The 13007-nt window shown below is 37.3% G+C and overlaps 1 non-coding gene across 1 annotated transcript; it reads right to left on the bottom strand.

Moving 5' to 3' along the window:
• Window positions 1-6616: 6616 nt before the first annotated feature.
• Trnak-uuu (transfer RNA lysine (anticodon UUU)) lies at window positions 6617-6689 on the bottom strand. The gene has a single exon. It is a non-coding gene; the product is annotated as a tRNA-Lys (tRNA).
• Window positions 6690-13007: the final 6318 nt, after the last annotated feature.

Raw genomic sequence — 13007 nt, forward strand, 5'->3', positions numbered from 1 at the left:
ATCTTTAGATAGCTCGTGGAGCTACGGCCTTCGGCATAGACAACGTGAACGTAGTAGACCTAACGATAAAGAACGGTGAAATTGAAACTGATACCTTCAAAATTACATTGTTATCTAATCCCCGAGAACAACGGCCTTCCTCTGCTGATGTGATGCCTGTGTCTTGATATAACCCTGAAATCGAGTGCCATCAGACAGATTTATGACACTTGAACCTCGATCTATTGTCATGACAACATTTGTATGTTGAAACAGCAGTCTGGCTTCAGAACAATCTTTTTCACTCCAACAAATTTCACTGAAATCAGCATTAGGTCCCTGGTAAATAACATATATATTGTATCCGTAATATCTTTATGCTGTATGTAACAGAAATGGCGGATCGTTTTGCAAAGATTTGGATATACAATACTTTGATATTTGAAATTTTAATTTGTTTTATTTATCACGCGTGAACAAAGAAGTCAATTTGACTTGATGTCTCTTAGGATAGGAAACAGAAATAAAGAGTTGGTGCTAGATATATCAAAACTGATGCCTACTCGGGGGTCATCATATTGTGACGTCAACTGACCTTTCATGCAAATACTTTGTCCATGTTTTATAAAAAAAAATGTAACGCTGAATGGTGACAATTGTCTTGCTGTGAACTTGTACATTACAGCGATAAGACTGATTATCAAATTTATTAGGAGATTTCCTTTTTGTTTTGGAACAAATTCAGAATTCCAGCTTGAACCTGATTCATTTTCTGGAGACCTGAATGTACACACGTCTTTCTACATCCGTTACATGTTGTCTAGAGCATGTCTTCCGGTAATTATTTCTGACTGACTGACAGATAAATCTCCGACACTTAACGTAGAACTCGGAATAGTCAATACACTATCAACAGACATCAAAACGGACGGTAAATAGTCTTACCGTCATTCGGAAGTCTTAGACAAATACAAGTCTACGGAATACCTCTATTCTCATCACAAATACTCGTTATAGAGTAATTATTCTGTAAACAATGAAGAGAGATCAAAAGCCAGTGCTAGGTAAATGCTGTCCAACTCCTCTCGATTGGGGGAGGGCAGAGGGCTTACATTAACATTCCAGGTGTGTCTCGAATACCTGCACTGTATTTACAAGGATTTATCGTGAATACGGCCCTTATACTAGCTTGTGATCTCTCTGCCTGACTTCGTCTTTACCTATACTTTCTTCAAACATCTAAAACGATGGATACTAGATGGTAGGTTGAGCTGTCAATCAAAATTAAATTGCTCCTCCTGGTGAATCTAAATAGTCGTGTTTCCCAAGGATTTGAAATGTTATTAGTATATACTTCCTGAAACATATTTGAAATTATAATTGATCCTATCGAGTATAATTAATCACCATACGCCCATTAATTTGACTTGTGTCAGGGTAAACAGACTAATCAAACAGTCGATAATTTATTTGGCAGTTCGGATGATACATCGTTATGTGTACCAGACAGCGGATGTTACATAGGACTTCTACAAATAGTAGTCTTAAACGAATGATGAGTTTCGCAATGTCATTTTGATGAACTCACAGATGTGAACGTAAAGTTCACCTCTACAGTGTGTCAAATCAAGCACAAGAAATTGCTGTAACAAATGAGAAACGATGCACACTAATTTGATAAATCATATATAAATCACTTTCTCCTAAAATCATAAGATATATGAAATTCTCCAAATTTACTTAATTACGGGGTTAGCCCTCTTCCAAATCTAAATTTTGACATTTCTATCGATCTCTCTGCATTTTCCTCAGTCGCCGTTTAAGTTTAAAATTTAGGCCCATAGTATCACTGTCGAAACAGCTGTATGGTGCAGTTTTATTAATTGTGTTGATCTTCTAACACTGAATCTTGATTAAAAGGAGCTATTGATTTGTGTCTGTTGTAAAAGTTTTGCTTTGTTTCCCGCTACAAATGTTTTGTGTAAAAATACACACCGGAAGTTCATATCAACAGCGCATATTACATGATCTGTTGTAAAAACTTGGATGTTCTCTTTTGTCATACCATGGTATTTGTGGCTCCTGTGAGACGACATCAATCCGAGACAAAGTCATGATTTGTGTTTACGGAGCAAACAAAGCTGTATTAACATATAAATATTTGTGATTGACAACTGCAGACCACGCCTGAAGCACATGAAACAATTCTGAAGACCACACGAAAATTATTCCTTTAAAACAATACGTCAATAGTTGGAGGACTATTTTGCCCTGTTTAGACACGTGTCCACATCATGGTGAGCTAAAAGTTTCCCAACATAGATCACTCGCTTGTTTCTGTTCAGTTAGTTCTAACGCAGCACGTATTGTAAATCTCGCGAGCATTTCACGTGCGCGTGTTTCCAAACGAAGCATGGACACTTTTGATCCCATAGTGTATCGCTGTACCTTTGAACATAATTGAAAACCGTGTGACCTCGGGAAACTGATTTATTGTTGGGCTGGGGTGACTGCATAACGTACGAATCCCTATAAACATCTTTGTAGTCGTATCCAAACAAGTGTCATGGCATACGTGAACGGGTCTCAATGAATATAGCAATAGTTTTAGCAACAGTTTTCGTCTTAATTGAGTGGTACCACTTTATACCTTTAGTATGGAGACCACACGCTCAACCAACTGGAAGTAAGATTCTAATATACATATATTTAGGTTACTGCCATTTGTCTTCCAGCTTTCATTTCGCATTGTGATACAGTCTGAGAAAGCACGCAATAATGTCTGCCAATATTGAACCAGATCAAAGCGGGTGTGGAGTGAACTAAAACAGGTATAATGTTGTCGCTGTGACTAGTGCGACGTGACAAAATAAAGTACGGAGAGTTCCCAAATTACTGGTTCTACTATTGGGGGAGGGGCGTGCTTTGGAAAATATCACTTGTGTTTGAACTTTGACGTCCATACAGACGATACACGCCTCGGTTCTGGAAGGATCATGGTCTTTGGCTAGCTTGCCACAGGTTTCTCCTTCTCCGTGGCCATTCATGTCGCGAGGCGTTAACACACCGACGAACGTCAGTGTTCTGGCAACGTTCACGTCATTTTCTTACACATGCATACCTTTATCTATTGTTCACCGTAGCTGGCAACTTCAGACTGGTACCTCTCTGAAACTAGAAACTGAGTGGTTCTCCTTCCACGCTTCATGATGGCGGGTACAGATAAACCTGGTCACTAAAAGTCGACAGATACACCTGTCACAGAACTATTACAAATATCGTTTGGCCACACGTGACCCGTGATAGAAAGGTTACCCCGTAAGGCCGTAGAGTGCCCTTAGATCAATGCATGGGTCAGAGGGTCACTGATAATAGACTACGCCAACAGGATCATATTCCCTATTTAAATGTCATACAAGCCACCCGTCCTCAATGGACGGACAACCGATATAGTACTTATCGTTATATTAGGCCTCCAGAGTTCAGACGACTATCACCCCGTATCATGGTGAAACCAAAGCGACATAGCTCTAGACCATTTGATTGGCTATTGTTAGTGTTCATCCGGCTCAAAATGAAGAAACCCTTTCTGTCATCACATTCTGTGCTGTGAGCTCATTCAAGGCTACCGTCTAATGCACAGATGTCTGATGTCTGAAAAAAATGTTTGAACGACGAAATCTTATTTCGCAGTCATACACTCTTATTTTTGAGCATCTGAAAATAAATTAAATGGATAAACATTAATACAGCAAAAATCGCCATATCACACAAGTAAATGTTCTCGACACGCAATGGTGTCGATATCCAGATAATTTCTTACACATGTAAATAGCTAACTCCATGTGAACTGTTGATTAATTCGCCTAGTTTTCGCTATGAACCAGTTTGTTACTAAATCTTGTCGACCCTGTCATATATTGCCGTGATGGACCGATTCATTAGTTAATTTCATTATCTACGCTATCCTACATTGCCGTGATGGGCGAGGTAAAACCGCTGATGTAGTGATAACATTTATCATTCGTTATCATTAATCTATACTATCATTTTATCGTTATACAACACAAATTGTGTTAAGTGCGAGAACGCCCATTATCTGATGTAATACAGCTTCACAAACCACCTTTATTACCTATCTCTGTGTGTCTACCTGTGTAATATTCGCCGGCTACCGCAATCTTAAAGTACATGTACTAAGGTAAAAAAAAAAGCTAATTAACAGTAATAAAACAGATGAATGTGTTATTGTCAACAGTTTGTCTACATGTATTTACAGACAGGTAGGTTACAGAGTTCGGCATTCAAATTTAATAACTGACCAGATTAACTGACCAGGTAGTGTACTTTGATTACAACTTATTCACACGATTGTCGATCTGATTGGATTCGCGATGTTAGTACCTTGTCTTAAGAGAAACACGATATGATTGTTTTTTATCTATATTAAATTCACTTATTTTTCAGGATTTTAGAAATGCGCCAATTTGACTTGGACTACCGGAAGTTGATTTGTGAATACCGAAATTTGAATCCTGTTAAAACAAGAAACCAAAGTGAATGTAGTTGTAACTGTCGGGTGACCTATACGTCGATAAATTTATTCCATGCATACTTAAGTTTTATTCAAAATACGCTAATGTCATCAGATAATTTGCATGATATTTAGCAACACGTAGGATTTTTTTTTATTATTTATTATTCATATTATTTCACAAATGACAGAGTCACCTTCAAACATGGAACAATGATTAATCACAGGTGAAGTTTACAACTCTGAAAATCAAATCTCAATTTCATATTCGTTTAAAGATGACTAAGTGATTGATTTTCAATTAGTTTTAACATGTCAAAATTGTCTATCAAAAGAAATCAGCGTCTACAAAACGACTGGCAGTTCATGTCAGGAATTTCCTGACATCGGTTTACATGTTTTAACTAGTCACGTGTGATTATGGTAGGTCGGTACATGTATGACTGAGGTAATTGACAGTTATTTTCGTGTAAATGGACCGTGTGCTTTGTTAAGTCTGTTTAACGAATATTTCTTGTCCTACAGAAGATACGGCTGACCAGCCACGTGACTGAATTTTAATACCGCCTTTAACAGTACTGGATGAAGGTATATACCATCTATTGATGTTATATACAAAGATGTTTACAGACAAAAACAGCCTTACCTCGAAAAGAGTCTGTATTACAGCATACTTCACACCTTTCACAACAGAAAAGTGTTGGTAATCATGATCACGTAGTTACAGATTTGTTACCACAGTCCACTGCACACTAATCCCCTCTCATGGTCATGTAATCGTGATTACATGACCATGAAAAGGGGCTGTGTGCAGTGGACTGTGGTAACAAATCTGTAAGAAAAGGGGAGGTAACCAATAAGTTAGTAAAAATTAAGCCGATAATGCCGATGAAAACATCAATTTTAATTATGGTATATATACACATGTGTATTCATAACAATTCCGTTACGTGTCCTTGGTTTTACATATTTCACACAGCTGACAGCATAATTTAGTACAATCTTACTTGACTATTCGATAGTGTAAACTATTGGTTTGTCCACTTTGCAGCCGAAACAACTTCAATTCGGCTTAGAAAACAAAACCACGTTGACTTGCTACAAATTAACAAGTGATAATTTCCGAAACCTCACTAATTATATAAACCATGTACAACAGTATCGTGTTCCGATGACTACCTGCGATTTATCAACCTCGTCCTGATAATTTGTTCGGTCAGACAATCGTTTGAAGTTTAGAAAACTTGAGATTTTTTTTCCCTTTCTTAGCCTTGTAGTGTAATTTCTATTGAATTGCCGATTAACAGGCGCTGGGGTTCCATGCATGTATTGCTAGGATTAGGTTACAAACATGGATTTCCCAAAGATTGTGTGAAGCGATAACTTCACAGACCGAACTAATTTGTTACAATTATAATTATACAACCAATTATTATTGTAAAAATGTTATCTTTTCGTAAATAAAAAATGCTCTCTACAATTACATTAGAATGCATGTTTGCACTTTTGATCCCGCCTAATAGCTCACCTTAGCAGCTGTCACTATCAATTATAGTTATCGATTATCACGATAGTTTTCGGTGACGTGATAGTTTCTTGTAACACAGTTTGTCTCGTGGTACCATCAGCGGATGTCGTTGTAACAATAACTCATTTTCTTTCTTTCATTCATTTTGTTTCTTTTCAAGATCTCATTTTAACAAGTTTCTCATATGTTATAAACAGTTCACAGTGTCCTCCTTGTGTCACTGCATGTGATTACGCATTCGATGCTGCTGTGCTCTCCTGGTCCCTTGGTAATCACGTGACTATACAAATGATGTGTTGTTGTTCGCTTGAAATCTCCCAATAGATTTAAGCTTGGAGCTATCGTAATATACATATTCATACAAAATTATCTGTTCTGCTTTGTAAACATCCATGTACTTTAAAACATACTTAGTAACATGTTGTGTGGGAAACGTCACTTCCGGATCGAAATTAGAAAATAAAGAGGATAGATTCCTCGTACTTACTGTTATTTCGATATGACAATACTACTCCAGTTTATTCTTTATGTAGGATATATTCCTAAAAGTATGACAAAATAGATTAAAAATTTATCGCCCACGTAGGGACTCGAACCCTAGACCCTCAGATTAAAAGTCTGATGCTCTACCGACTGAGCTACGCGGGCTTATATCGCAGTATGGTGTTCAGATAATTTTTCAAAATTTGCGCTTATTTTCTCTTTAACAATTGTATATTGGAATTGAATTGAATTGTGCTCTTTGTTGTTATAAAGGCAATGCGATATAGATAGGTTTTCCATATATGTGGCGCATTGAAATAAGACTCGAAATGTTTGTATTCATACACAAGAGCTTTTTTATTTGTTCAGTGACACATGTTTCATGGTGTTATGAAATAATGGTAATATAGAGGATATCGAAAATACATTTCAAACGGCAAATTTCCTTACCATTTCTCACAACCGTCTTCCTGTAGAACTTGGATTTTTCCATTCTCAAAGTAAGCTACAACATTTTATCGACGTGAATCCTGGGAGAGCGGCCCGATAGAATTCGAAAAATTACAACATAATCCTCCCGGACTGTTTGAACGTCATAACAGCCACGGATACAGCAGCGTCGGTCGTTAGGGTGATTAGAGCGCTTGAATTGAAACTGAAATGACATAAAAGCGCCTAGGAGATAATTCGTTCCTTGTTTATGAAGAAAATATGCATCGTGGTTATCATTCCGCGTAAATTGCTGTGTCCTGCCATTATAGTGCTGTAAAGATTACACTTTTCTTCTTTTACGACCATAATTTTGAATCCGTATCAAACTTACGTTGTGATCATATTCCGGTTAACAGTTTGGGGGATTTCCTATCCTTTTAACGAAGTCTGCCTAGAAGGTAACATTTGGTATAATGACCAGCATGCGATCGTCACATACACAACGATACAAGTTATATAAGGCAATATTTTATGTTATGTCATCAAACTAATATATTGGGATACGTTCTGACGGAGGAGCAGCAGTGGGTGTCTTACATATCAAGTCGGTTACATATTAATTTCCGGATATCGTAAAATCCTTATCTAACAAAGAAAACGTAGAAACCAATCACTCCACTGACCACGAGGCTGATAGGTTGCCAGATCCTTCGACCATTGCGATACGTCCAAAGATACACTATTTAGTACATGGTGATCCAGTAGTTCTCGGTCTTAACAACAGTCGTGTCGAATGAAACTTGCATGCAGATAAACTAAACGTGACATGGAAATAGTAAGATCATCACAGGGTTGAGATTTCGAAGTTTGTTAAGTGAATACCTTCAGAACAGTTGGATGCTTAAACAACAACCAACAATTTTAAACGTCCATCTTGTCTGGTATGTATTTCAGGTTCTAGGTACAATGTACTTATAAGATAACTGGCAGTTTTAGTGATCGTGTTTACCATACATTCCCCTAATACACATCACACAAGGGATATTGAGTATTTACTCATCGTGTAGAGATTTTATGACTTGTAGTCGTTTTGTGGGACAGTGGTTAATGGGTGTTGTGGATGTAAATATTGAGTATTAACTCTGGTAGAAAACGACATATCCAGTGTTTTATCAATTTCCAAATGTAATATTTGAATAATTATAATTTGCTTGGTTTAAGAAATGAAGAAACAAATCCAAAGTGTAGCGAGTTACATGTTTGATGAAGTGATTGGAGTAGTCCTACACACGTGAATGACGTCAAACACCTTCTACCTGTTTTTTTTTTATTTTATTCATATTTGGGAAGTTTGTATTTCCAAATATAGGTAACGGATGTCTTTTTCGTCGAGTTGACTTCCCCCCCCTCCCCCCTACCCCCAGTAAAACTTAGTAATAGGTAACCCCGAAAGCTGTTAATTGATACACCAACATAATGGTAAGTATGTGGTGTATTGACAGGATACCTAGAACGGTAAAGCCCACAAGAGATATGTATTTTCCATTTCGAATCACCATCATGAAGTTCCTAACATTCAGGGAACGGGAAGTAGCTCAGCCGTGAAAATAACTAGCGGAATGAGCAGAAACATCGAACCAAGTCCAAAACGTCAGGGAAATACAAAAACATATTAATGTTGATAACATTTCACGTCCTGTTATAAGGCAATGATTAAGATCTACCATCGCCTTGCAGGGGTTACAACTTCAAAGTCACTTCAAAAGATTCCTGTTGATACGCCTTTGCAGCAGACTCGACGGAGTCATATGCACACTTACCCTCTGGGTCTCTTCTGTTCCGAATATTTTACATAAACCCAGAGGGTGTCCGAAACGCACTGGTCGGTAGCGGTATTCGAAACGAATTCTGGACATGTTTCATGCATAACAACTCGGATGCTGACAAACCAGGTTTTACTTTCATTGCTGACTCTGTAATGTTTATCTTAAGCTCCATCTTAGTAGCTCGCCACAAAGGGAGACTACTCGCGCCAAACTGCTATTTCAATAAAAATAAAGCAATTTTCTTCATTTTGTTTTCAAATATATTTTTTCTATCAACTGGTGATACCATTTCCATGTGTTACCACGGTAATATAATGTTTCTAAGGCCTACCCAGTGACATATTTCAACAGTCTGGTTTCTATAGTTACTGTAAGCATGACGAGGTTTAAACACAGACGATATGGTTGTCATCTGAGATCGGTAAACGAAACTCATCAAGCAACACGATGGAATTGAAATCAAATTTTATAAATTGAAATCGCTTAGTACAAATAATTCTAATAATAGATAATCGATCACATCAGATGGTTATCATTGATATCGATCAGATCCGCTAGTTATCCGTCCAAGTCGATAGATCATATCAAATTGTTACCACTGAAATATGGTAACATTACAAACAAAAAACCAAAAACGTTATCACCATGGTAACATTATAAACAAAAAACCAAAAACGTTATCACCATGGTAACATTACAAACAAAAAAATAATAACGTCATCACCATGGTAACATTATAAACAAAAACCTAATATTATCACCACGGTAACATTATAAATAAAAACTGAAAACGTAATCGCCATGATATGACAACAAACAAAAAATAATAACATCATCACCACGATAACATTACAAGCAAAACCTTATAATATCGTCACCCTGGTAACAATACAAACAAAAATAAGAACGTCGTCACCATGGAAGCATAAGAAACAAAACAAAATAAATAATAACATCATCACCATGGTAACATAACAAGCAAAACCATATAACATCATCACCCTGGTAACAATACAAACAAAAATAATAACACCATCACCATGGTAACATAACAAACAAAAAAATAATAACATCATCACCACGGTAACATTACAAGCAAAACCATATAACATCATCACCCTGGTAACAATACAAACAAAAATAAGAACGTCGTCACCATGGTTACACTACAAACGAAAACGTCACATCGCAAAAAAAAAATCTGAAAACAATTTACTCCTCCGCACTACGATATCACAGTATGAGTTCGTTGGAATTAAATATAACTTTGTAAATTTCGGTTTTTATCCATCAGTCTTTTTGGTGCGACGTACAGGGCTATTACTGTGGGAGAAAATTGGGGCATCCGGGCAAAGTTTGCGTGACCGGGCAGGTGACATTTTTTGCCTGGTCGGGTTATCGAACCCTGGGTACTAGGTGAAAGACGTGATCGTTACCACGGCACCACTCGACCACGCGTTAATGTTCAATAAGGTTATTGACCGACCTTTCGCTGTCTGTAGGGTCTGTTAAAACGCAACATCACCTACATTCACACAGGAATAGTGGCTAAAATAGCTTCCCTGAACGACAATGGCGGTGCCCCTAATTAATTCTACATCAACAGGACGCACACACGTTGTGGACTTACATGTGTAAACTGCACCAGTCACCAGTAATGATCCGCATTAGAATGACCAGAAATATCAATGAAGTTGTATCAATAATTCTTCAATTATTCACCTATTTTGCGTGATACCGTCTAACTGTATTCTGCTTTATGGATGTAATCACAGCGCTGACTGGGACTACGTTCAGCTGTTGATTAGCGGAAGGATACAGCGGGCCACTTTATCTTGTCCATTTTATATCGACCTGTCACACACGCCATTAGTGAAATCATCGATGCCACAACATCGATCTTATATATTCTTATGTTCTATACAATACCCATCGTTTTGTTTATCTTCATTAACGCTGAGAAAAATCTTTTCAAAAAACTTTCTTACGTGACTGTGTCTTGAAGGAAGAAAACAAAATTTGGTGGTATTATTCCCTCTGTCGTGAGAAAAATACTTTGTACTGAATGTGTTTTATAAATGGACTATCATTGTATACATCCAACGTGTTGGTCTTATCGTCCCACGTCAGAAACAGTCAAGAAAAACCCCATTTTTGTGGGCCGTTGAAATGTCACACCCGATAAGTAATTTTTATTTTTTTATCTAACACTTTTTAGGTGAAAGAAAACGAAAAAAAGAAGACAATAGTGACTTAGTCTGACCCCCCTATGCTGGGATGTAAACTATTGACTGTTCTACCTGTTTAATCCTTTAGCAATTTTTTCCCGCTTTGATCAAATATTTTCAGACGCCAAGACCAGTTCCTTTATAATCTTAGAATCCGTTGCATATTTCCATGAAGAATTATCGAATTCCGATATATGCGTACTAATGTTCCTTTTTTGATAGCACTTGACACCGAACGGGCCACATCAAAGGAGCACTTCAAAATATCTCTTTCCACAGTACAAAAAAGTCAGATAAATGTGACGGAAAAATCGTTGTATTCTAAAGGTTTCGGAAGTGAAAATTCATTTCAGCTACAGCAAGTGTTTGCGTTGTTTACGCTAAGACTGATACGCTGGCATAACATAGGCGAGATCAAAGTTTGGCTGATCTGTGTGCGATGTATCGTTAATAAAAAGGCTAAGCATGAACACAATCCGGTACACTCCTTTAACCAACATCTATTGTAAAGCGAAATAGACCAATTAAAGTAGGTGAGAACTTTAACGCGCTTGCTTCTTTTTACTTAGTAGGTATTAATGTCTTCACAGAATCCTTATAAAATGTTGTAATGGATATCTCGTCCAACGAATTACTTTTAACAATCGGAATTGCACAACGGCCGCCATCATCTACCACGCCATTGCAGAGAGATGTGATATAGAACGGGGTACTTTTCTGAAAATATATTTACTTTCACTTTCAAAAACTGTATCAAGATGACTGCTAAGTCATCCTAGAGGAAAGGGTAGGATGTTACCTAAGGTGGTGTGCTTGAACTATTGGGATTATTTTTCATGATTTCATCGAGTTTTCGCGGGACTGTAGAATATCCTTTTTACTATATTTTTTCGTGACCTATAAATATTTTTTTTAATTGTGTTTTTATTTTTCGTATTTGTTATTTTGGTGTTTTAGTATCACATTTTACATTTTTGCACGTAAATTTGAATTTTAACATTTATTTATTTATTTGTGTATGACGTTGTTTTGATGTTTTGACGAAACACAAAACACAAAGACACTAAAAACCTAACACAAAAGCACACACCACCCCGTTCAACGTGAGTATTTTCTGAAGAATATAAATTTCTTTTGTTTAAAAAGATGTAAATTCGTTTGAAAAAAATGTAAATATTAAGATTTGTTTGAAGTAAGCATGTCAATTATAACGATAAAACATTTAACCAACGCCGTACATGCGTTTCATCTCGTTCAGTATGGAATTCCTCTTTAAATAATCTATTTTTCATTTGTTCCATTGATATCAAAAGATAAAAGTTTTTTTTCACGATTAAGGTGAAATTAAAAACGATACTCTACAGCCCTCCTGAAACTCGTCGTGAAAACAACAGAACAAAAATACGCCCTACCTACCTAATAGGTAGCCACACACCTAAATCGGAAGTAAAAAAACAGCCATCTTGGGGAACGGATACTCTAGAGAAACATCACATCTCTCTCGGGATTAGTGTGACCCTGGTGCGTGGATTATCGTAATCCGGTCCCCGAATTAGTATGGCACTGTTATACCTGACTTATCCTCATCAGGTACCCGAAGTACAATAACCCTGTTATACCTGACTTATCCTTACCAGGTACCTGGAGTACAATAACCCTGTTATACCGGATTTATCCTGATCCGGTACACGGAGTACAATAACCCTGTTATACCTGATTTATCCTGATCCGGTATCCGGAGTTCTATAACACTGTTATACCTGACCTATCCTGATCCGGTACCCGGAGTACAATAACCCTGTTATACCTGATTTATCCTGATCCGGTACACGGAGTACAATAACACTGTCATACCTGACCTATCCTGATCCGGTACCCGGAGTACAATTACCCTGTTATACCTGACTTACCCTGATCCGGTACCCGGAGTACAATAACACTGTCATACCTGACTTATCCTGATCCGGTACCCGGAGTTCTATAACCCTGTTATACCT

This window comes from Ylistrum balloti, unplaced genomic scaffold, assembly GCF_031769215.1.
Source record: "Ylistrum balloti isolate Yb309-2 unplaced genomic scaffold, AGI_CSIRO_Ybal_v1 Utg369856, whole genome shotgun sequence".
Classification (NCBI taxonomy): Eukaryota; Metazoa; Mollusca; class Bivalvia; order Pectinida; family Pectinidae; genus Ylistrum; species Ylistrum balloti.